General features: G+C 40.2%; 1 protein-coding gene and 1 long non-coding RNA gene across 3 annotated transcripts in view; one reads left to right on the top strand and one right to left on the bottom strand.

The window, feature by feature from the left end:
- Positions 1 to 26,171, bottom strand: part of PALLD (palladin, cytoskeletal associated protein) — a 251,935-nt gene that overhangs the window by 159,221 nt on the left and 66,543 nt on the right. The gene's annotated exons all lie outside the window — the stretch shown is intronic.
- Positions 19,128 to 21,881, top strand: LOC109300886. The gene is made up of 2 exons (XR_002098362.1): positions 19,128 to 20,065; positions 20,628 to 21,881. It is a non-coding gene; the product is annotated as an uncharacterized LOC109300886 (long non-coding RNA).

Genomic DNA, 26,171 nt, shown 5'->3' with positions numbered 1-26,171 from the left:
TGCCCCTACCATTGCCTGTCCCCCAACCACCAACCCCCTAGTAACTTGCTCTCCCACGACCTGCCCTACTGCCTGCTCCAACCACCGCCTGGCTCCCCAAGGTATCTCCCACCGCTTGTCCCTCCATTGCCTCTCCCACCATCTGCGTGCTACCACCTGTCCCCCACTGCTCCCTGCACTGCATGCCCTAATGTCTGCCCCTCCACTTCCTCTATCATGTGCCCCCTTATTTGCACCCTACTGTCTGCCCCCCCCACAAACCTGCCCCCACACTGTTTTCCCCAATGCAGTTGTGGAGAGGACACATTTTAGATGAGCCTGCAATAATTAGATACCATACATGACAATAATTAGATTCTATACACGCAGAATTCTAACATATTTTCTATGTATAGAATCTAATTATGGGGGTTATCTTAAATTCAGAGTCATTTTGGATTTGCATAAATATGGTAAAGAGAACACCACAGAGATCTGGTGTTCATCTGTGGAACTGACTACAAGTCAATTTTATTCCTGAGAAAAATAGCTAATGTCTGTGAGACTACACAGATGATTTTCTCTCTTCAGAAAGTGAGTGCTAAAAACTCCTTTGTTTGGCTCTTCTGATGGATGCTTCTATGCACATACATATATACTCAATATGATTTTAAAAAGATCTCACTGGTAATCTTTACCATTTTAGATTTTTGAGAATAACACTATTTTGTTTAAAAGTATTCCCAGATGTCCTTGATTTGTACTTGCTTTCTGATTTTCACAAACTGGGCCATATGTATACACTTAAGCAAAGCCATAGAAACGATGATACCAATATGATTTAAACAATCTGGAAAGATCAAGATACTTCCCTAAGTAGCTAAATTCAGTCAGCTTCAATTTGCCAATATCAGCAGATACTGTACCGTGTGTACATGATACTAAATTAATGTTAATGAGATATATGCCTCATTACAGTTTTTGCTTATAACAGTATTAAGACATTCATTTAGCGTACAATAGCATTTTAACGCAAAGGAATTCACTATTAAATTGGCCACTGTCTCCACTAATAGTGTTGTAAATTACTGCAGCCAATATAACTTGCAAAGGGCACTTAAAAAAGATCTCTCACTCTTCAGTATAGGGCAATGGATGGAATAGGAGCAATCATTCTTAAGTCACATGATATTTGGGGCTGTAAAGCCAGATCAACATTCGTATATGTACACTATTATTTTATAGTGAATGATTTGACAAGAAAAGCATGAAGAAAAAAAGTACTAAGCAGAGTAGATGAGACTTGGCTGAGCTATAGTGAATACAAAAGAATGTTCATTACTATTAGTTTTTTCTTGAACAACCAGCAAGGTTGTGTTTTAGCAATATGGATACATGGGAATCTTCCTTTGTTGCTATTTTTGCGTCAACTTTTAGAAGATCATATGCACCCTTATACTTTGTCACTGTTTGTATAAATATTTTGAAGTGACGTTCCAACCAATTTTAATAGTCCCTAAATTCAATTTTCTACTGAGTTGACAAATTTTTCTTTTAATCCAAATCAGCAGGTAAAGCTTTACACCATGTTATTTTGTTAACTGCATGGCAATAATCAACAGCACTTGTGGTTCCAGACTATCCTTTGATAGCCTGTACAAAGCAAGTTTTAGTGGCAATGTGCTCAGCATTAACACCACTCAACGAATAATAGGTACTTTTCCATGGTTTAACTTTTCATATACTCTGATAGACAAAACTTGCAACACAATTGTAATTATGGCCTCTGATGATGCTAACAAAGTCACACTGCTCGCACCAATTTAGTTACAAATAAAGCCATAATATCTAAAGTATCACAACAGAAGAAATAAATAGAAACAAATCTTTTCAGGTAATAATGTAAAGTTCTCCTGCAGTTTCAAGAATTGCATAACTTAATTTATACAGAATTATATTTGTATTTAGGAATGCATCACTAACAATCTTGGATTTGAGAGGAGCGTCTACACATGCATTAATGTGCAGCAATAAAGTGTGGAGTTTATTGCTTCACAGTTTATTGCTCCTGAGAAACTCCTGAGTGGATTGTTTATGTGTGTGCCCAGACTGCAGCACATTGAGCCAGGTTGCAAAAGCCCCAGCTGGCAGAAGGCCTGGGAGGTCTCCAGGGGCTGTTCCAACTGGGTTCAATGTGCTATGGAGGGGCTGGCTGGGGCAGGAGGTTGCTTTAATGTAGGGCTAGCTGGCAAGTAGTCTCTACACTCAAGTACCCTCATGCTCTAGCCAGTCAGGTTGATGCCTACATGTCCACTGCTGCATATGAAAAACTTGTATTTACAAGTACTACCCTGCTGAGGAGTTGATAAGTTTTGTGCACCCTAATAGGGGTGTGTGTATAGATGCTGAGACATTTACTCCATTGTTACTTAATCAACTGTGCAGTAAACGCTTTGTGTAGATGTGTCCAATGTGTATTATATGTGAACTATAGACTTTAACTGACAACAATGAAAGAATTGATTTGATTGAGAAGAAATCAGGCCACAATCTCAAGAAAGAGTAGATTTTTAGCGTTCCTTTAGCTACTAAATATTTTCTTCTACCCAGCAACTTGCAAAAGTTTTGCTTTAATTTTGTAAGCATTTAGGCTTGTGGGCTTGAACATTTTAGCAATCTGATTAAGTTTAAAAATCTCCATGGGTGGTCAGGAGGATAACAGCCTGATTATCAGGCTAGGCTACTCCTGAAGAGTTAAGAAATTACCCAAAAGTATGGACTTCTTGAATTACTTCCCTTTGGGAGATTAAAATAGGATACAGGGAATTATAACCTTCATCATTAAATGGGAGTTTGGAATTTTAACTAAGGAGAAAAAAACTAATAATTTACAGTGTGTACAAGTGGGTAGGAAGAAAAAACTTTAAACCCTTCTTTTCAGTTTACAATAAAGTGGTTACAAGCTGCCTTAGTATACATAATATATTTTCTTTGTATAAAAAAAAACAACATTCAGACTGTTCTCTAAAAGGCAATGCTTAAAATGTTTCTCAGCCTGTTTCTAAGCAGACTGATAAATACATGCAAACAGATACATGCCCAAAGGGAGAAGATTCTGGTTCAGCAAGTTTGTCTGATTCATTCCAAACTGAATGAATGTTCCAGTCAAAATAAAGCATGTTCCTCATATACAAGCGAATAATCTATATTCCCTCTCTCACCCTTCATCACTTTCATACAAGGCAGCTATTGGAACAAAATATACAATGTCACAGTTCATGTAAATTAAAACACGGACATAATGGCTCTAGTGTCAAGTGTAGAAATGTACAAAAACAACTGCAACATACAAATAGCATAATTGTACCTGGATGCATAATGTAGCTGCCCATAAATATCCAACTGATATGTCCCAAGATAATTTGCATGGCTGTTTAAAGCAGCTGTTCATATAAGGAAGATATGCAGTTACACACATATTTCTGAAATCTGGCTCTTGATAACCAGAATAGTGACCAGAGATAACAGACAATGACAAGTTTGTGATTGAAATATTTGACTCATGAGGACAGGCTGCTCCATCAGATTTCTGAATCCAGGCTGAACTGGGAGAAAAAGGACATCCAAACCATTCCTCCACATACAAAAGGATTTTTCTTATTTTTGTTACTATTTTATGTGAACTAATTTACCACCCTTTTCTAACTGTAAGAATAACACAGTTAAAATGAAGTTACAACATTCAGAATAAGGATTTAAGTATTATACTCATAGTAACCAGGGTGCCACTTTGACAATTATTTGGGACTGTGATACACTTAGTTTCCTTTAATAACCATTAGAAATTTGATCTAATGAGCATTACTAGATTAAATTCCTGTTCTTCATTTTAGTACATGTCCAATGTAGTGAAGGTTTGCTGTAATGGGAAAAACTATAATAAAATATTTTGTGATAGGTGTCTAGTATTATGATTATATCCTTTGAAGTTATTGTGGTAACAGTAATCTATGAGAAGTCTTACTATGTTACCAGAGTGATCAGATTCTCATGCAAGTGCTTGTGTTTTAACAATATCCAATAGAACTGTAACCAGATTGGCTCATTGTGGGTGGAATCAGACCATGCAATTTCTCCTGTGTCACTAAACCACCAAAGAATCTAGCAATAGGTATGGTTGCCCTCAAAGAAACCTTTATTTTCTATATTTATTTTCTAATCATGGGCTTGGTAATGGTTCTAAATAAGCAAGCCAAGAGTGCAGAAATGGGGGTGCATCAGAGGAGAGGCCACTACTTTAAAGGAGCAGGTGCCAGTTACTCACACCTGTCTATGGAAAAGGCAGACAATGAACTGGACTAGTAAGGCCTAAAGGAGCTGTGCTGTTGTCCTATCACCTATATGCATGTTTGGGAGATAAATACTAACACTCAGGTCCTGTGGAGTTCTCTACAAACCATCCCTCTCCCTAAGCAATAACTTTCTGAAGCTTTGTCTGGGAGAAGAGTGTAAAATTTCAATGTAGGAGCATAAACCAGTCTCAAAAGTAGTTGCTTCTTTAGAATTTGATTTTATAATGATTTTTGTCCTGAACATTTTTGACACCTTCAGCTGTCAGACTCCAAAAAACTATAACTTCAAGATAAACAGCAAGTAAATAAGCCAAAAGATCAAATAAACTCATGCATCAAAACTCTGAGCCGCATTTTGCCTCTTTATGCTACTCTGGCTGTTCAAACAAGCCTGAAAGGGCCCCAAACTAGCCCACTAAGCAAAGTCACTGATCATGGGGCCTCTTTAGGTGGTGTACAGTGATACAAGGGTTTTAAGCCAGCTCTGCTCATAGCCTCTAATTTAGTATGCATAATAAAAGCAGACTGAAAGCAGAAAAGGATGTACCTGGAACACATATTGCTAAAATTCTTTGCTTCCGAGAGCCAGAAGGGAGAAATAAGAAGCAGTAGTTGTGAGATATAAAACCCTTTAAGCCTGATATAATCCCTGTATTCTTATGCTACTAGGAACTTAACAGGTGATTTAAAACCATTTTTCTCTTCTCTTCGTGTTCCAAGAGCAAGGTCTCCTCCAATCAAATTATTGCTAGTACTAAAAAGCTAAGGGAAGAATAAAACTATATATATCGTGTACAGTTAGAACTACCTTTAATCAGAACGTTTTTCTAAGTTTTTCATGAGATATCAGCAGGTCATTAGGTTATTATAACCACCCACTAAGAATTCTGACTTCTAGTGTGTATGTTGGTGGTTTTCATGAAATCCTAGGGTTCCACAAAGAGGTTAGGGATAAGGACAGAGGCTGGTTGGGAGGTAGGGGTCTGCCATTGCTGAGCTGGGTTTCCTGGCTTTGTGTCAGCTTACAAGGCCCATGGGGCCAAGGGGTAGAGGCTCTGTGCTGTATAAGATGCTGATAAGAAAGGGTTCCATGACATTAGGAAGTTTGAAAACAACCAGCATGTGTAATGGGTCAAGCAGCAACTACTATCTTCAATTCCCTCCGAATATCTTTATAGATATTTTGTTTTGCTTTGATAGATTATATTAAATTGACTGTCAAAGTTGTACAAAACCATTTTAAAGAAACAATTTTATTTTTATCAGAAATATCCACTGGCATTTTGTGAAAATGAATGAGTATTAAGTCAAGATAGCCGCTGAATCTATAGCTAATTATTTTGGTCAGGAATGTTTCCATATGAAACTGACTGCCACAGAGTGACTTGGGGGCATCTGACTGAAAAGTAGACTGAGCATAACTCAGTTTCATTTGGAAATCTACAAATACAATCTTATAATTTTGGGGGTGCTGGTTACCAGTTTATATACCAACATGCCACACCAAGATGGCATCCAAGCCTGCCTTACATATTGACAAGAGCAAAATTACCACAGGCCTAAAGATATTACTGAACTTAAACAATTCATCCTTACACACAACAACTTCACTTTCAATAGCCAACACTTCCTCCAGACCACGGGCACAACTATGGGCACGAAAATGGCCCCACAATATGCCAACCTCTGAATGATCCAACTGGCAGAAGAATTTCTCAAGAACTGCACCATCAAACCCATGCTATACCTTAGATATATAGATTACATCATCATCATTTGGAGAGAAAGCCTGCAATCTCTGATTGATTTCCATCACAAATTCGATAATCATCACCCCTCCGTTAGACTCTGTTGAATACTCCAACACAAACATTTCCTTTTAGACACTATGATCAATATCCAGAATGGTAAAGTACAAACTGCCACATACAAGAAACCCACAGACCAATATACATATCTACAGAGAACCAATAATCACCCTAAACACACCAAGAAAGCTGTAATATACAGCCAAGCCCTCCAATACCACTGAATTTGCACTGAGAACACCCGTGATCGTCACCTTGCAAATCTCAAAAAGGCTTTCACTCAACAAGGACAGTCCTCCAGAGAGATAGATTGCACTTTTGAAACAGCCATCCAGATACCACGTGAAGAATTGCTGCAGTACAAAAAGAAAATCCTCATGAATCACACACCATTAAGTTATGACATACCATCATTCCCTAAAACAACTGCAACCCATAGTAGAAGATCCAATTCTTAAAAAGAACTTTCCAGAATTGTCCATCCTAGCTTTTAAACATGCACCGAACCTCGCCAACCTCATCACCAGTAGCAAATTTTGGGCAAACTTCCTATGGCCCAAAACACACTGATCCAGACACAATGGATCCAGACTATGCTGGGACAGGAAATGTAAAACCTGCCAGCACATCTCCATCACTCCCACAATAAGTACAGCCCACAACAGAACCACCATCATTTCAGGATCTTATATTTGCACCTCCAGAAATACAATATATCTCATCTCGTGCATTAAATGCCCTGATGGAAAATACGTAGGAGAGACCAAACAACAACTGCGTACCAGAATAAACACATACCAAAAAGCTATCAGAGACAAAATACCCAATTACCTGAGGGTGCATACTGCTCACAAGACAACCACTCTTTCTCCAGTCTCTCAGAACCTTGTCTGCCTTTATCCTTTTGACACCTTTGTAGAAAATTAAACTGAATTATACCATAAACCAAATCTTAGGAAGCTAGAAGTTATAAGTATAAGGCACTTGTCCAGATGAAAGGAATTGGTAGTATCAATTTCCTAGTACGTGTGCTCCTGACATAATCAGCAACAATTAGAAACACGTTTGCTGGGTATTATCTCAGAGAGCGAGAGATAAAGTCAAGAGTCTGAATTATTCTCATCCTGTGAGGAAATCCTTCCAGTTCAGATTGGAGACACATTGCTGCAGTTGTACAAGCAAACTTGTATTGAAGTTGCTTATGCTGTATATGTTCAAATGACTACATCAGGGGCCACTGTTTTCAGGACTGCCCATTCAGCATATCCCTCTGACAATGGAATAGCTTAACATGCACTTTTCCAAATACCAAAAAACATTAAACAAAAAAAAGAGAATAATTCCAAAGTATCACGTACCTATGGCAGTCATCATCATCTGATCATTATGAGGTAGAAAAATAGATGTTTCAACCATACTATTAAAACATTTTAAAGCAAGAAAGGATATTTATTTTCATTTTAAACAAATTGTTTTTCCTTAGTCTCTTACTCTAGACCTAAGAATCTTAGATTTCAGGTCAGTTTTAGGTGTTTGTAATGAATGTTTTAATAAATCTACTCTTTCTAAATTCTAAAATATCTGTGGAATATCATAATGTCAAGAACTGGAGAGGAATGTATTAGGAGTTGTTTAGACATCCTGATAGGACCTGATGTGCAATCCACAAAATTGGGCCTCCTGTCATACTACACATGGATGGTAGGAGTCATGTTTGTGGGATCCAGCATCAGATGCTATCATGCCTTATTGTCAGTATAGGAGGAGTCTGGGATTGCCATCTCATCTCGGCCCCCCAGCACAGGCAAGTAGCAAGCTCCTGTAGCTGTGAGTCCCATAGCCGACTCTCGGTCCCAGCAGCCATGATGCTGCCAGAACTGACAGTCCTGCTAGCTATGGGACTGTCCATCAGCCCCAGGGCTCCCAGCAACGGGGGAGACCCTTTCACACATGCAAATTAAAGCTAAATAGGAACCAGCTATAAAGTTATTGCACATTTTCCAGCTCCAACTTTATAGTTAGTTGAGCCTCTTAACAGCATGATAGTTACTTTGAATATGTACCTGGTCTAAATTATTTGTACAATTTACCAGTTAATTGCATAATACATGTAACCTATAAGGGAGGGGACAGGGCTTACAGAAAGATGTTTAGAAGAGATGGAATGATTACTATATTGGGAAAAAAAATTTGCACTGCAAATGGTCAGCAAATGCTTAGAAGAGATTAAATGATTACTATAGTGAAAAAAACCCTCTCTTTGCTTTTTGGCTAACATTTATAGCTCTTTTCAAAGGGATGTGTAACAGTGTAACTTTTCTAACCAGAAAAAGAAAGTGATTCAATGGTATCAAAGCAAGAACAAAACCAATCTGAATTTTTGGCTAAAACAAAGTAGGATAATGCTTATTCTTATGATTGCTTTAAAAAGTCACATACATAGATGGAATTAACTGGATATTCAGGGAAAGCCACAGAAAATGAGTACTCAGGATATTGCAACTCAAAGTTGAAGTCTGAAAGGCCTACTCTCAGCTATTTTTAAAATTAAAAAATGACAGATTACTAAAATGGCCCTTAACAACAGCATCTTACCTATAAAAGACTGTCATTTTTCAGATTTATGCCTGCATTTTGAGCAAAGATATAGTACTCTGTGCATTTTATGTTCATCATAATTTTTTGTCCTAGCTTTGTTGCATAGCATTCTAAAGTTCATTAAATGTTTCTCTAGTTGCTCGGAAAGAAAAATCTTGTTTCAAACACAAATTAAAGAAGTTTGATACTTAGACATGAAAACAACTGTTTGTTGACAAACTAAAGTTAAGTCCTTTGACAATTCCTAAAAATAGACTCTGATTTATGGAGGTCATTACATGGTATTAAAACAGTAAATAGAAACTTGATGCAAAATTTTAAAAACGTGAATTCCAGTGTTCTAAGCATGAAAAAATGGGCACAGAAAACTAGTAAAAAAGTCGATATGTTATTTTCGTTGAGGTTTACAGCTAAAATAAATGACAAACATAAAAAGCAGGTTTCTTTTACTTACTGTAACACCATAAAAATTTTAATAATGCTACACTTCATTTTTCCTTGGCAAAGAGCTGTTATGGGTGCCTAATATTTTTTTCTGAACCATTCCATGGTTATGAACCCAAGATTTAGAACTAGATATGCAGCAAGTGATGTATAAGCTTAAGAAACAGCTGTTCAATATTTTCTTTCTAAAGTTAAATTTAAGTTATTTCCCAAAACATAATCATTGTTTGCATGTAATATAGCACTGATCTTTTATTACATTCCAGCACCACAGGAAGGCTCCCAGAATCCTTTGCAGACCCTGTTTAACAAAGTCCACCGGGTTTTAAATATGTCTGACATATAGGAGGTTATACATTCCTCATTCAAACAAGAAGCATAGTAAGTTAGGGTCATTTCACCACTATTTAAGTCAGTGAGCATTTTACTATTGATTTTAGCAGGGTGCGTATATGTATTCATAAGTTATCTGTACATACATGGCTAAGCCAGGAAGTTGTAGGGTTTTTCTCCTGGAATTTAGGTGGTTTGCCAAAAAGGTAAGACACAAATACACTGGAAAAGAACCTACAGCAGTAGCTGTTTACAGCCAAACCACACCCCACCCAAACCATGCTACCTCCTGAGCAGATATGCCTCCAAAACTGCCTCTCTAAGCTGATTACATCTGCCTCTCACCAGCAGTAACTGACCTGCCTGCAACATTGCAGCAATGCAGCTGCACTACTTCTGGAAATGGTGTATAGGCAATTTCCAGTTCTGAGAGGAAAGCATCTGCAGCATCAGGAACCCCAACCCAGATTTTGCAAAGGTTAGTCACATTACATGGCACTAAACTATTTGGCAGACACTTTCTTGGCGAAGCATTCCAATTAGCTGCTCTTAGCTAGGCTAAAATAATCCACTTTCAAAGTAGTGGAAGGTTCATCTCAGTAATAGGCTTCCACCCAGGAAACTCATCCTTTTTCATGATCTATAAGACTTGTGGTCCACAAGATCCTTTTCATGGCCAAAGTAATTTATATGGAGTGGATGCAAAACTTTTTTTTTAGCTTTGTTTTTGTTTAAGGAGACCTTAAATTTATTTTATTTTTTATCATCAAGTCAATTTGAATAAAAATATCAGCACTAAAGTTTTAAGATCTAGTTTAATATTTTCTTTTCATAAGAAATTTAAGACATTCAACTGAAGAACTTATAGCCATTGTGTATAGTTATATACAATCCTTCACCAAACAGAATAAGTAACCAATTGAACCTTATCATCCTGGACCCTGAGATGGGTCCACTGTGGCTTCAGGTTTTCTTTTCCAGGTCTGTCCTCCTCCTAGCTCAGTGGTTCCCTACTTCTGGTGCTTCTTGTTTACTTTCCCCCTGTGCTTCTGCTAACTGGGTTTTTTGAGTCCCAGTGCCATGCCCTCATTAGCCTTCACACAGCTGCAGCCCTTCAATTTAACTATCTTAGCTGCTTTCTCTTAAGGAGACAGGCCACCCAGTTGCAGATAGTTACCATGTACTAAAATCAGTGCTTTTCCAGACAGACAGCATATATACTCCCCATTGGTAGGAGATGTCCAAGTTCTGAGACTTGTGGACGCAGGCTCAGCCCAAACCTTTGTGCAAGAATAGCTGGTGGACCCTGCCCAAAGTTCAGTTCCTATGTGACCTGGGGATACCCAGCCCTATCCTATTGCCAAGTGGCAGTTGGTGACAGGGCCCAGACAGCCAGTTTAACAACAGTGGTAGCCTGCCATCTTTTCCACCCGGTGATAGTGGGTTCGTATTGGGACCCACTAACCAAGCTTTTGCACTGAGGAGCAAAGAGTAGATCAGATAAAGAACCACAAACTCTTCTTCAGCACTGACTCAGGGACAAATCCCGCTTCAATCCCAAGATCTTAAGAACCCAAGCCCTCCCATGCTAAGAATGGCAAAGGACCCAGAAAAAAGCCCTCACAATAGAAAGGGGGTCAGGTAAAAGGTCCAGAAAGGGAGCTGAGGTCCAATGCAAGCTCAGTGGACTTGAAGAAAATGTAGAGGATGCAGGCTTCTCCCAAAATAAACCCTCCCCCCCAACTTGGGAGAGAGTACCGGTTGAAGGAGGACCTGATTTTGTTCAGAGCCAGAGAAAAGACCCAGTATTTGCTTGTTTCTACAGTCAACTGGCCACAGTGAATGGGAAAGACACTCAGAATCCCCGTTCTGAACTACATGAAGAGGACCTAGTAAGGGTCATTAAGGACTAGGCTACTACAACCTGGAAACCCCAGTTGTTGACACTCAAGTCGCACCAAACCAAGTCCTAGATTTAGCACGCAATGTATGTTGGGTGGGCCACCTGGAAGTAAAGACGACCCAGGAGAGGGTGTTTTCTGGTTTTTCTGGTTAGGGACTCATGAAGAAATTCAGAGGTATTGTCAATCCTATCCAGATTGTCAGTTGGTAGCCCCAGACAACAGGCCTCCCTAGCACCTCTACCTCTGGTTAGAACCCACTTTAAACTTGTGACAGTAGATATTGTAGGTCCTTGGGAACAGAGCACCAGAGGATGCCACTTCATCATGGTCCTGGTAGACTATGTGACCTGCTATCTGGAGGCTGTAGCCCTTCAGAATACCTTAGCCCAGAGAGTGACAGCAGAATTGTTGAAGATATACTCCCAGGTAGGGCTGCTATGAGAAATACTCACAAACCAAGGCACCATATTTACATCACGGCTGCTAGAGGAGGTGTGGTCCCTCCTGAGAGTTCACTCACTTTGAACCTCAGTCTCTACCCCCAGGTGGATGGGTTAGTGGAATGGTTCAATCAGACTCTAATGGGGATGTTCAAAAAGTTTGTGGGGCAGAATCCCGGAAGTGGGATAGATTGTTACCATATTTACTTTTGTGATTCAAGTAGTCCCCCCATCCTTAACACATTTCTCGCCATTCAAATTTTTGTATGGAAGATAACCCAGGGGCACACTAGAAATTCTCTGGAAGGCCTGGAAAACACAGGGGCTGCAAGCACAAAATGCTGTTCAATATATTCTTTGATTCTGGGAATGGCTGGACCTGGTACATTCATACAGGAAAATCTCTGTAATGCACAAGACGACAAGTAACAACATTACAACTGAAATGCCTGACTCCAAGTATATCAACCCAAAAATGGGGTCCTGTTGTTAGTCCTACTGGAGGAGAACAAGCTGATGGCCAAATGTCAGGGGCCCTACAATGTTGTAAGGTGAGTTGCAGAGATGGATTGTGAGGTTGCCTGACAGGGAGATGATGGGGAACCATTATATTAAGGAAACCATCTGACAACAACAGAAACAGGGGAGGGGACAGATATTCCTCAAAACCCAAACAGTAGTGTTGTCCTGGGAGAAAACTTGTTCAATGCTCAGCTAACAGGGGCTTGGGGTTTAGTGGAGGACTTCCCAGACATCTTCACATCTAAACCTGGGAGGACCTCCTTTATGTACAAAACTGTAAAAAAGGAGATGCAAAGCATGCTGGAGATGGATATAATTGAGGAATCCTCCAGTGAATAAAGTAGCCACATTGTTCTAGTGCTCAAACCAGACAGGAAAATCTGATTCTGTATAGACTTTTGGAAACTGAATGAGGTGTCACTTGAGGTGTTTGATACTTACCCCATGCCTCAAAGTGATGAATTACTGTGGTTTCATATTTGTTAGGGGCTGGAAGGGACCTTACAGATCATCGGGTCCAGCCCCCCTGTACTTGGGCAGGAAAGACTGGTAGGATCAGATAAGCCCAGCAAGATGGGCGTCAAGACACTTTTTGAAGATCGCCAGGGGAAGGCAAAATAAATAATGACATTGGGATTTAATAAAACAGTACTGGCAGATTCCTCTAACCCCAGAATCCTGGGAGCTAATGGCATGTGGAACACCTTGGGGGCTGGATCAACTCCGGACTCTTCTTTTCGGACTCCACAGTGACCTAGCCCCCTTCCAAAGGCTAATGGATAAAGTGTTGCAGCCACATAGTCAGTACACTGCTGCATATCCTGATGATGTACTTATACTCAGGAGGACCCGGGGGGAAAATCTCCAACAAGTCAGGGTGGTACTACACTCGCTATGAACCACATGACTTACAGCCAACCCAACAAAATGCAGACTTGGCTATAAGCTACACTTTGGGCAAAGGGCAAATCAAGCCCCTTATTGACAAGGTGAGGGCCTTAATAAAGACCCCTGGTTCCCAAGACAAAAAAGCAGTTGAACTCCTTTCTTGCACTAGCTAGTTGTTACTGATGATTTATTCCTTGTTTCTCTGCTATAACTGTCCCTCTGATCGACAAAATACACAACAGTGCACCCTGGGTGATACAGTGGAGCAGGTGTGCGAGAGACATTTGGAGAGATTAAAAGGAAACTATGCATAGTGCTTGTATTGGGCAGCTTGGATTTTGAATACTAGTGCACTGTACAGACAAATGCCTCAGAGAGAGGTCTTGGAGCCATTCTGTCTTAGAACTTCAAGCACGGTGAACATACTGTATATAAACCGAAAGCTGCCACCCCAAGAGCAGAAGTATTCAGTCACTGAAAAAGAATGCCTAGCTATAAAGTGGGCACTTGAAGCTCTTTGTGATTACCTCTTAGGAGCCCCCTTTACACTGGTGATGGATCATGTGCCTCTATCCCGGTTGAAGACAATGTGGGATACCAACTCCAAGCTTGTGCCTTCATTCTTGGTTTTGCAGTCATATGCATTTGAAATCATTTCAAGATGACAGAAAAGTTTTTTTTTTATCAGTATTCTTCCTTGGAGATTAAGCAATGTTTTTAGTGCAAGAAGTGCATCTTGATCACTCAAACCTGTTTAGAGCTCTGTGTTATCTTTATCTCTGTTTGGAAACAGTGAAATCATTTACTTAAGGTCTTGAGCCAGTTTAGATTGCTTGAGGCCTCACTTGTAGTCAGTTACTTGATTATACAGGTTACATAAGGTTACTTTCGAAAATAAGAGTTACCTTTAGCTTGCCAGATTTCAGAGGTTTGGTTGGAAAAGGATTTGACATGCATGCTCTCTCCTGCTCAGAACTGGCAGAGCAAACCTAATATCACAAGCATGCTGTGTGGCCTTATCCCTTTTTCGGTGGGGGAGAGGGGAATATTTTTTAAGATTCTCTTCCTATCCTGTGAATACACTTGATGAAGCAAAACCTGTAAAATATAGGTATATAACATTACTTGCAGATCTATACAGGCAATATGTGGCAAACATCAATATGTTGGCAAACATTGTTTGTTTTTCTTTTAAATACCCATGCTAATTTTGGAAAGTGTCTTTCATGCTTTGAATTTCAGATTTCGGATGGATTGGATTTATGTGTGGTTGAATTCATGATCACAAATGAAAGGCACCCATGGGATGAAAGTTGTAGAATTCTGACTTCTGAGTCATAGGGTCCATAATACATACTTACTTCTCACTGGGTGCATCTACACAAGATGTTTACCATGCAGTTGACTAATTAACTATGCAGTAAACATCTCAGCGTCTACACATGTGCCCTTACTGGGGTGCATGAAACTAATAAACTCCGGAGCATGATAGTCTTATAGGATAGGGACAGGAATTACACATAAACCAGTATAAGTGATCAAAAAACAGTTCAAATCTGTAACACAACAGAAGTCCGGTGCACATACTCTACTTTCAAAATGGTCAAAGCCGGTCTAAGATAAACCTGAATGGATGTAGTATCAGACTTAAGCAATTTAGGTTAAATTGGTTTATTGAACTTTTGACCCAGATCCCCTCCAGTTTCAAGTTAGCTCACAGTTCCCCAGCATCCCAGGATGCTTTGCGCCTTCCCCACAAACCCCTCTCACAGGGTAGGCAGGCTAGCCTTGGCCCAAGCTGTCTGCTCTAGCCCAGCAGGGAGGCATGCTGTAGCACCCTCCAGCTTCTGGCCTGGGCCACTGCAGGCATGGTGGCTGCATTTCTAGAATCAAAAGTGAGTGTCTGTTCTTTTGCTCATTGGTTAAATCTCTGCAGTTTAGATTAACCAGCGAAGAATTAACTCAGTCTCAGGCTTTTTGACTGTCTGCACTTAGCCATAAAATACAAGTAACTATTCTGCTGTGGAGTTTTTTCATGCACAGCAGTTCATGTGTAGATGTTGCTCTGGCTGACTAGGGCATGGAGTACTTCAGTGCAGAGCTAGCCAGCAGGCAGCCCCGGTGCTGAAGCACCCTCATGACTCAGCCAGCCCTGCCCCGCCTCCTCCTCACTGCCCTGCAGTGCACATGGAGCCCATTGGAGCAGCCCTGGGTTAGTTGCTAGGACAGGGCTCCACCTATTGTGGATGGGGGGGGGGGGGAACTGCCTAGAGCACAAGGGTGCTTCAGCATGAGGGCTGCCTCCAGCTAGCCCCACACTGAAGCACCCTCATGCCCCAATTGGGCCCTTCATAGCATATGGAGCCAGAGATGTGGGTTTTCCAGAAAAATGCCCTAAATAGAGTGTGATCTGATTAAGCATGTTTATTTGACTTATATTTAGTAAAAACACTAAAAAAGTACCCCCATGTTAATTTTATGTCCCAATAGCCACAAGTATTTGAACTGAAACATTTTATTAGGAAAAAAATTAAATACAGCACTCTTAATGTGGTTTAAATGTTATATTCAAACACAGTCAAAGTTTTATGTGGAAAGAAATTATTTTTGTTGGAATACTTGTAACAATTTAAAGACAATACACAATACCATGTACTTCCCTTACATTGTTCGTTTAAATTTACAGAAAAAAACGAAGGCACTAAAAACTGTTGACACTAATTTTAGCACACCCAAAGAACTGTGCATTATATGCCATGGTTATCCACTCATCTACTTCAATAGAGTTTAACTCTTTTCCACTGAGGTCACGGCGGCACCTCCAGTTTCACGGTCACTATGTGTAGAATTGCTTGCACTACTTGTTAGTTCCATTTCAGAATCGGATTGAGGGAATTCTGACTCAGAACTACTTGAACCACCTTCTCTTTCGCCAAAGGATGGTTTTACCAATGAATCTATGGGCAAGGGCAACTTATCACACTGCATCTTCTTCACTAATTGTGCTTCTGACTGATTCTCCAGAAGCAAGAGATTTTGATAAATAGAAACAAGCTTAGCGGTGCATTCATTTTTTAGTTTATTCCTTTTTTTGTCTTGATTGAGCTGAAAGCCTTCCAGTTCTGTTCACAAGAAGCTGCTGTTGGTGGAATGCTTAGGATCCTTACAGCAATCCTGGACAACACTTGGGTGGTATAGCATCCCTTCCACTTTGTGAGAGGAGACATCATCTGCCTGCCAAATGATGTCTTTGCTCCAAAGTTTTTCTTTCATATGGTACTTGGCAATGTCTGTCATCATGGCTATTTTGTTAATGTTGGGGACATTCTTAGCTACTTCCATAATTGTATCGAGAGCAGTAGATAATTCATCTTCTGATAAATATTGTCCTCTGTGTTGAGGATCCAAAAGGTTTGCTGCCAGATGAACTGGATGAAAGCAAAACTCAGCTCTCTTAGTAAACAGTTTTAATTCTTTTTTGGATAGAGGTGAAGGCAGCAAAAACTCAATTAGATTTTCATTCAGGTGTCTGAATATCTATGGACTATTTGAAAGGCTTGGTGTATCTCCTTCAAGTTTCTTGACAGCCACTGAAATTGGTAGTAGCAAATTAAATACTCCTTGAACTTGAACCCAGAACACGTTGTCAAGAACCTGCTTCCAAATGTGCATGGGAATAATCTGGGATATTGTGTCATCTATTGAAGCACACTGAAAACAGTTCTGTGTGCACAGCATACTGTGTAAACACTTTGTAGCCGAGCCCCATCTAGTTTCTCCTGGCAATAAAAGTACACTTTCCTCCCCCTGCTTCTCTTTCTATAATTTCTTCAAAGTCTGATTAGCAACATGATGATTGTTGACTACCTTCACAATCACTTTGCAGGTTGCCAATATTGTCTTCGTTGTATTCACCCTTACTACGTCCTTTGCCAGAAGATTCAACCCATGAGCAAGACAGCCAAATACTATTAAATGAAGATAATTTGCCTTTAATATGTGCTATGCAGCCCTCATGTTACTCGCATTATCAGGGCTGAAGGGACCTGCACTTTCAAACTCTTCACTCAGTAATTTGGCTATGTATTCACCTGTATGATGAGAAGATTTAGTAGCAACTGCTTTTGGGAATATTGGTTCAGGTGTTGATAACATAATGTTAAATAAAGGATTTCCTTGCATATCAGTCCATCCATCTGACAGCAGAGTCAGTGATTCTACTTGACCAATCCTTTGGATATAACCATTGTTTGAACTCTGTCATACTCTCTCTCTCAGAGAGAATGTGATAAGTGATAATTTATATGATGGGCAAATTAGTCTGTAATGTTCCTTCCAGTATTAATTTTCAGTTATGGAAAGAGGGTGTAGCATTTGCAAATATAGTTCAAGCTAATGTCTCATCTGCTTTTTCTTGATCTTCTCTTGACATTTTGTCCACAAAGACTGATAAAAAAATTTGACTGTCTTGAACAACTACTCAAGGTGCATCACATATCTGGTGACAGTGAACTTGAAAGCAAGGATCCTGCTTCTTCTTCCCCCAGACCTGGCATCTCAACATTTCATTTTCCATTTTTTGCAAATCTGTTATTTCACTTGAGCTACCAAGTTCCTGCGACAAAAGGGGGAAAAGATATTTATTTTAGTCTATTCTAGTCTGGCCTCATGGAGAAGAAGGAGAAGCGGCAGGGAGCTTGCTTCCTCCCTCCCTGCCAGAAAGAACACTCTACTGCTCAACTTGCTGGTCAGTTGCCCTGGGACTGCAAAGCCAAAGGGAAGTATAGTCTGGTCTCCGCCATCAGCCGGAGGACCAAGTTCACTCTGCTCGGTTGAAATAGTTAACTATTTATCTACTATGTAATTAAAAAAAATTAAGCCAAAGCCACTTTGGGTGCTTAGTGCAAGCAGAAAAGCAGGATACAAATATTTTAAATAAAGTAGGCCTCGCTGTCACACAGGTGCCTCATCTCCTGGCCCTGGATCATGAGGATGGAGTCCAGGACGTGGCTCTTCTGCCTGCCATCGATGTGCAGGGAGATGCACTTGGTGATGTTGAAGCACAGGCCCATCCACCTGGCTGCCTCTGACCCCTTGGTCCTCTGCCACCTGGGCTGCTCTGACCGGGCTCCATGTGCTGAGAATGAAAACTCTGGAGCAATAGTTTTTTGCTCCTACAAACACATTCTAATTGTGTGCCCAGGAGTAAAATACTCCACAGCAATAAGCTCTGGAGTTTATTTGTGAGCATTAACTGCAGGTGTACATTGCTCCACTATGGCCAGCATGGCAAACAACACGCTGGCATGCATCAACCGATACATCTCGTGTAAAACTAAGGAAGTGATACTCCTGCTGTACTCAGCGCTGGTGAGACTGGTGAGACCACAGTTGGAGTACTGCATCCAGTTCAATAAGGATGTGGAAAAACTTGAGAGGGTCCAGAGAAGAGCCACCTGTATGATCACGGACTTGCAAGGCAAGCCATACAAAGAAAGGCTGAGGGACTTAAGCCTCTTTAGCCTAAAGAAGAGAAGGTTGAGAGGGGACTTGATAACAGCTTACCACTATATCAGAGGGTGTATCAGGAGCTCGGTGAACAACTGTTCACTAGGGCACCCCTGGGGAAGACCAGGACTAATGGATATAAACTGGAAGGCTGCTTCAGGCTTAATACCAGTAAAAACTCCTTCATAGTCAGGGTGACTGTGGAATAAATTCCCTCCAGAGGTGGAGCAGTCACTGACCCTGGAGGTTTTCAAGAGGAGACTGGACAGTCATCTTGCTGGGGTCACTTGACTCCAGTTGTATTCCTGCCTAGAGCGGGGCAGGGCGGGGGCTGGACCTGATGATCTGCAAGGTCCCTTCCAGCCCCATACAATCTATGAAACAATGTCTGGAAACATTATTCACAACTTGTCTTCATATGTCCCCTCTTGATATCAAGCAATAACAGGATAGCTCTTTTCCAGCACAGCAGGATGGAGACTTTAACTGTTGGCTCACTTCTCTAAACTACAGGAACTGGCCTTAATTTTTTTTTAACGACAGACTTATGGCTCCTCTTGAAAGCAGTTCTTCAGGTATTGGAGAATAGCCTGCATATTTAACTTGTTAGAAATCAGAATAACAGACTGTTATGTTCCTACTGTTACACAACAATTGCATTCTCTACACAGTTCATAGCAGGAATCCTTAAATGTGTTAATAACCCCCAGTAAAAAGAGTCTTTGATAAGAATCAGCTAGAGCTAAAAAGTTTTCTTGAGTGTCTAGTTAGGAGGTGTAATTTTACCTAGTTCTCATGTCAGTCACTTTGATACATTTTTATCCCGTTTTTTTCTTATAATCTTACCATTATATTTTAATGAAATTAACTAGGTAATACGTATTTGTGTACATAAGCATAGACTGAAAATAATATAGTATTATATAAATGTCTCTTTTGCTGTTTCAGTCTGCCATTCATTCATTCTCTCTTCTTCACACGCACCAGTTCATCAAAAAGATTTTTACAAAACTGTTTTCTACACAGTGCCAAAACTTTATACTGTGTTCTCATTAAATGTGTAAACTTGTATCATGAAAGAAGAGTTACAGTAAGTTACAATGCATAAACAAAACTGATTAGGTAATTCTTGGGAAAATATTGGCAATAAAAACTATAAGAGAATACTTAACCCTTTTTGCACCCCAAAATAATATTTTTCATTTTCTTTGAGATGGAACCTGTTGTTAGGTGTTGTCAAGCAAACCACCAACTATAAATATAATTAAACTAACTGTACTCTTGAACAAGTAAGTGTTCTAATGTAACATGCTGGTTGATAGCATCACAATTTTCAGAGTTCAAAGCAAAAATTGGTATAGGAGTAGTTGTTTTTTCCCCCAGTAAAACACAGGAACCATTGGCTTTTAAGTGTAGTGAAAAACAGCAATTTAGGACATCTTAGTTAATTAACTGATAATGATATAGCTATACCTGCAACACAAATACTTCAACTATTGGTACCATTACAAGGAACAGAAGTGAAAGAACAGATTTGAATGAGGTATAAATTTGATTCAGCGTATCTTTCAGCAATACTGTAAGAAATAAAAATGCAGACTAGCCACTGAGAGATAATACAATGAAAAAAGCAAGCTCCTGACGGCATTCATCAACTATACTGCCTTCACCCTTCAGGTGTTTATCTAGAACAAATATTCAGTGAGAAAACATTTTCCAGTCTGGGTACCCATTGTTAGTATCAAGCAATTCTGGAGGTATGGGAACATTTCTGAAACAGAATTTCCTATGTATTTTCAAAATACCATAACATATAACACCACCTTTTCTGATTTTTTTCCAATTTTCCAGAAAACTCACATGGGAGATGTGCTACACATCACTTCAAGGAGGTCGATTAATTTGTTGTAAATTTAAGTGTGGAATTAAAATGGGGATTATAATGGGAAATTAATATCAATCTTAAATGCTGTTAGTGACACAATTACTGTAATTGTAGAGATTTGTAAAATATTGTATTTAGTAGTATGAAAAGTCTAGTAATCCTCCTTTGCTTCTGTTGCCTTTATTCTCTATCAATAATCCCAGAAGATATAAGTACTTTGGCTAAAGAAAGAGAATGGTATTCAGAATTAGCAACTGAACCGATGAGTTTATTGGGTTATCTTTCTGTTATTGAATTAGCTGACTGATCTTTCAACCTCAGTCTACCTGTGTGCAGAAAAGTTGTACTATATTTACCCACTTTTCAGGAAGATTATGAACCTGTGTATTTTATGGCATGCTGACATTCTTAGATAAATGCAATGCTGGTTTAATCCTGATGTCAGTGTAGTCAAAACCTCACTGATATCAGCTTCCTTACCTCCCAAGGTCATCAGTTAATATGCCTAATTTTGCTCCAGTTGATGTCAACTGGAGCAAAATTAAGCCTGTTAGTTGATGGTCTAAGAAGACAAGGTATGGAAATTAATAACAAAGTAAAACATTTAAATCTACTGACTGTTTTCTGCTATACAAGGTCTACAAATAAGTTGTGTAGATAACTACTTCCACACTTGCAATTTATAACAGATTTGTAAAATTATTAATTTACAAGCACTGTATTCCTTTATAATCTCAGGGGATGATCTGACTAAGTGTCACTTAAATTAGAAAAGCATTTACCTGAAAGGCAGGTCTGCAATGTCACTCAGGATCTACTCCAGACAATGAGGGAGATAAACAAACAAACAAACAAGGGGACAGTTAACCTTTCTACTGCAGATCTTTGTTTTATTAGCATTGTTCATCTTGAATTAATTAAAACCTGAAAACTCTACTATACTCATCTGGGAACTAAATATCTCAAACTGTGTTCAACTCAAATTTCTAATTTAACAGATTGTTTTTGGTTGTTTTGGAAAAGTTCACCAACAAAACCTACATGATCCTTATCCACATCATGCATTTTTAAATGGATGAACTGTCAAAAGAATTTATCATATGATATATATGATATGACATATTTGGAAGATATTTCACTTAGATATGAACTTTAAATGTTACCTATTATTTTCTGTGAAATGACAAGTTAACAATTATAAATATTTAAAGTTTGAAGATTAAAAATCTAAACTTCTTTGGAATAATCACTCTCTGGAAGATAAAAATGTATATTTCCAATAATATAAGTAATGAGCATTTAATAATAAAATAAAAAGCATTTGATTTGATTAAGGTGGATCACTGAATGAAGAAAAGGAAAATATAGAGTGGAGAAAAAACGTGCATACTTTCTTTTTAAAAAATAGAAACCCTGTGAACAGGCAGATTAATTTGTTATTCATTAAGCATTACTTGTGGTATATCAGTGGAAGTCCATGTTGCTTTACTTTGCTTCTTAGATTTGATGCTATTGCTCAAGCTCAACTACCTTAATAACTGCATGACTTCAAAAAACCAAAAGTAGTACAACTGTAACAGGAACTAGCATACTGCAGCTAATATATCTCAGCACTGCCCTACCTGAGCTCACTGCCACTTCCCAATATTCCTCTACCTCATATACCACTGCAGCTCATATTCTACCTTTGATCTAATGATGTTCAGAGTATTGTTGCTGAAGCACGTGAAGTCTCTAAATCTATGAGTAGAAACAGAACTCTATTCCTGAGCTTTGGAAGGATTATGAATAGGGACACGCTTCTGCCAACAAAAATGCTAAAGCAGAGCCAGAGACCTCAAAAAAGTGCCAGGTGCTGCTCAAAATGTAGCCTTTTACAGGCCATGCAGAAAACTGCAGTAGGTTCCTACTCTTTGCTTCTTTGACCATCCTCTTTCAGATGGAGGAACGTGTTAGCACTGCAGCTGCCAAGTCATCAGGGAAAGAATGTTAATTATTTTTCCCATTGTTCTCCACTGTTACTGCAAAATAACCACCCCCACCCCCACCACCCCAAAATAAAAACCTCAAGCCAAACAAGTCCTAAATTAAGAAAATGGATACAGACAAGACTATGATAAAAAACCCTGCAAAAGGACTTGGACAGCAGATGTATTGCACGAGATGGACACAGATACAACTCAAGTGATTCCTGTTAATCTTTCCAAATATAGCTCATGCATATTAGATTATAAGATTATTAGATACCTCATGCATATTAGATTATCAGATAGTCATCCCAAGAATCTAGAGAAAGTACCTTACTGAGACCAGTACATGAAAGAACATGGATGGATCTAGAATTTTGAAAAGAGGGTTGTAGATGGTGCAGTGCATTATCACATATAAAACAATAGTTAAAAATAAGTCAGAAGCTTTACTAATATACTAAGGGCCTAGGGCTGTATTATTCAGTTTAAGATTGAAGCAGAAACAAATATAACTTCATTGGAATGAGTTGAAAACAATCTACAGGGCTGTGAAATAGGAGCTTCATTACCAGGAGCAGGTAAGAAACAGAACTACAGAACAAAGGATTGGTGGAACCTTAAGACCATTAAAAAGAAAAGGGTCATTAACACTTGTGGAATGAAAAGTTTAGAAGGGATCAGGTAGATTCTAATAAGACAAAGTCAGCTGACTCCTTCAGCACTCTCTCAGAAGCTGCCACTGCCACTGCCAGGCATGTGGTTTCAAACACGTGCCACTGCCAGGCACGTGGTTTCAAACTTTGGGTGCAGCAGAAATCAAAGGGGGAGAGGAGTGTAAGCATACCGGAGCACCCCTACTGGATCCACCCCCGAGCAAGAATAGTGTATGCTATTTTATAACTGATTTTCATAATCAGGTCAATCATAATCATTTATTGTACTGCAATCTCTCCTAAAATATTAGGCATATGCACAGGACTATAATGCACAACAACTAAATTTTGAGATGTTAGGTAAAGAGAAGTTTTCTTCAGTTCATTATTTTTCCTGGAGTTTCCACTGGATGTGCTCAAAGTGAGAAGCAGTTGTTTTAGTAGCAATCAGAAAATTCCTCCTGTTTGATGTCTAGTGAAATTATAATTAATTCACTTCAGTAAACATGCCTAACACTGGAGCTCTAGCCCTGCACAGGCTGTGTAAACTTCTGCATTTATACAAGCCCTCTTCAGGAAGACACAGATTTCGTACACATTAGGGCTGGAAGGGACCTTGGAAGATCATTGAGTCCAGCCCCCTGCCCAAGGGGCAGGAAGTCAGCTGGGGTCATAGGATCCCAGCAAGATAAGCATCCAAATTTCTCTTGAAGGTGTTCAATGTAGGTGCTTGAACCACCTCTGATGGCAGGCTATTCCAGACCTTGGGGACTTGGACAGTAGGCTATTCCAGACTTTGGAGGACATGGAAAATCAGGCATAGATTTGCATCCTTGTCAGTGGTTACTCAAGCTGAAAAATTTTAAATGATCTAGTTTAGATCAGAAATTACTGAAGATAAAAATATCTGTACTACAGAATCACAGAATAATTAAAATTAGGGTTGGAAGGGGCCTCAGGAGGTCGAGTCCAAACCCTTGCTCAGAGCAGGACCATCCCCAACTAGATCATCCCAGCTAAGGCTTTGTCTAGCCGGGTCTTAAAAACAGCAAAAGAATAGAGATTTCACCATCTCTCTGGGTAACCCATTCCAGTACTTTACCACCCCTCTAGTGAGAAAATTCTTCCTAATATTCAACATAAACTTCCCTTGCTGCAACTTCTTCTGTCATCTGCCATCACTGAGAACAGTCTAGCTCAGAGGCAAGCAAAATACAGCCTCAGGCCATGTCCACCCTGCCAAGCACTTTCATCCAGCCTGCAGTGTTCACCAATAAATTGTACCCTGCCCAGCCCTTCCACCCATGAGGGTGGGAGCAAGGCACCCACATATACACAGCTCCAGCCAACATACCCTATTGTGGGCGGAAGGGCCTGGCCCAGTCAGCATGCAGCTTCTGGGTGGGACTGCTGCTGCTACACTGCTGCAGCCGCTGGGGGGGATGTGCTCGAATTTCTCAGTGTCTCACTTGCTCTGGGCACCAGGTAGGGAAGCAGCAAGGGTGGGAGACACAGCTGCAGCTGGGTGGAAGCGCAGAGCATGGAGCTGGGGCTAGCAGCAGCACAGAGCCCGCACCCAGGGGGGCGGCAACAGCGTGAAACTCAGGTGGGCAGGGTGTGGGTGTGAGGGAGAGTGGGGGTGTGTGGAGACCCCCGCCACCCATCTATTGTGCACAGCCCTGTCAGGCAGCAGCAACAGAAGGTGGGGGTGCTGAATATTTGGATGGTTTGTTCCTGCACTCTCAGTAAGGTTTTTTTAAAATACAGCTAGCTCTCATGGACTTATTTCCCTCTCAGGCTGGCCTCCCAGGGGATTCTGCCTGTAAGTTCTCTAAGTGAGTTGAAGCCTGCTTTTCTGAAGTCCAAGGTCTGTACTCTGCTGCTCTCCTTTCTTCCTTCCCTCAGATCCTGAATTCAATCATCTTATGGTTGCCACTGCCCAATTTGCCATCCATTGCTACATTCTCCACAAATACTTCTCTGTTTGTGAGCAGCAGGTCAAGAAGAGCTTGGCCCCTAGTTGGCCTCTCCAGCACTTGCACCAGCAAGTTGTCCCTAACACTCTCCAAAAACTTCCTGAATTGCCTGGTCTATGGTCCAATTTTTTTAACAGAAATATTCCAGCATGCCCTGACGCTGGTACAGGAAAGGTCATGCATACTCCATGAAGCAAAGGGTACTGGCACAGGTCGTGTGCTGCGTGTGGCAATCCACAAGACCAGCCTTTTATGCTGGTCTGCATGGCCTGATCCAAACCAGCTCTGGAGTCAGTGCACAGAGCCAATCCAGAAGAGCGCAACATGCAGCCCCACATCCCAGACTGACTCCCTGTGCTGTGTGCAAGATGCACGGTGCCAGGTCCAGGCCACAAACCACACAGCACACACAGCTGGGCCCAGTGGGTGGTGTCAGTCTAGTGACCCACAGGCCAAGTCCACAGCCTGGATCTAGCCCCTGGGCCATATGTTTGACACCCCTGATCCAGAGAAATTAAAAACAAGGGCAATAATAGAAAATCTAAAACCACCCCAAGAACAGCATATAAAACAAAGCAAAAAGAACAGATAGGAAAGAAATGAGTTCAGGATGGGATTAATATAAAAGTACATTATACAAATCACTATAACAATATCTCTTAAAATCTCAAAAGTATACAAAATAAGTTTTCAGGTATGCTCAGTCACGGCTGAGAAATCATGCATACGACCAGTTCAAGATCATTATACTAACAGGAAGGATTTAAAAAACAAACAAACATTGCCAGGCTCTTGAGGACTTAATTCACTGGCTTAATTCAGCACAAGGTGGCAAAGGCAAGCAGTCAGGTGGTGGCCCTAGACTTTAGGAGGGCGAACTTCAACGAGCTAAGGAGGATAGTTGGAGAAGC

The sequence above is a fragment of the Gavialis gangeticus genome, unplaced genomic scaffold (genome assembly GCF_001723915.1).
Source record: "Gavialis gangeticus isolate Ggan-Ray unplaced genomic scaffold, GavGan_comp1, whole genome shotgun sequence".
In the NCBI taxonomy this organism is placed as follows: Eukaryota; Metazoa; Chordata; order Crocodylia; family Gavialidae; genus Gavialis; species Gavialis gangeticus.
Note: the sequence above shows the minus strand (reverse complement) of the source record. Positions and strands in the feature narration are given on the sequence as shown.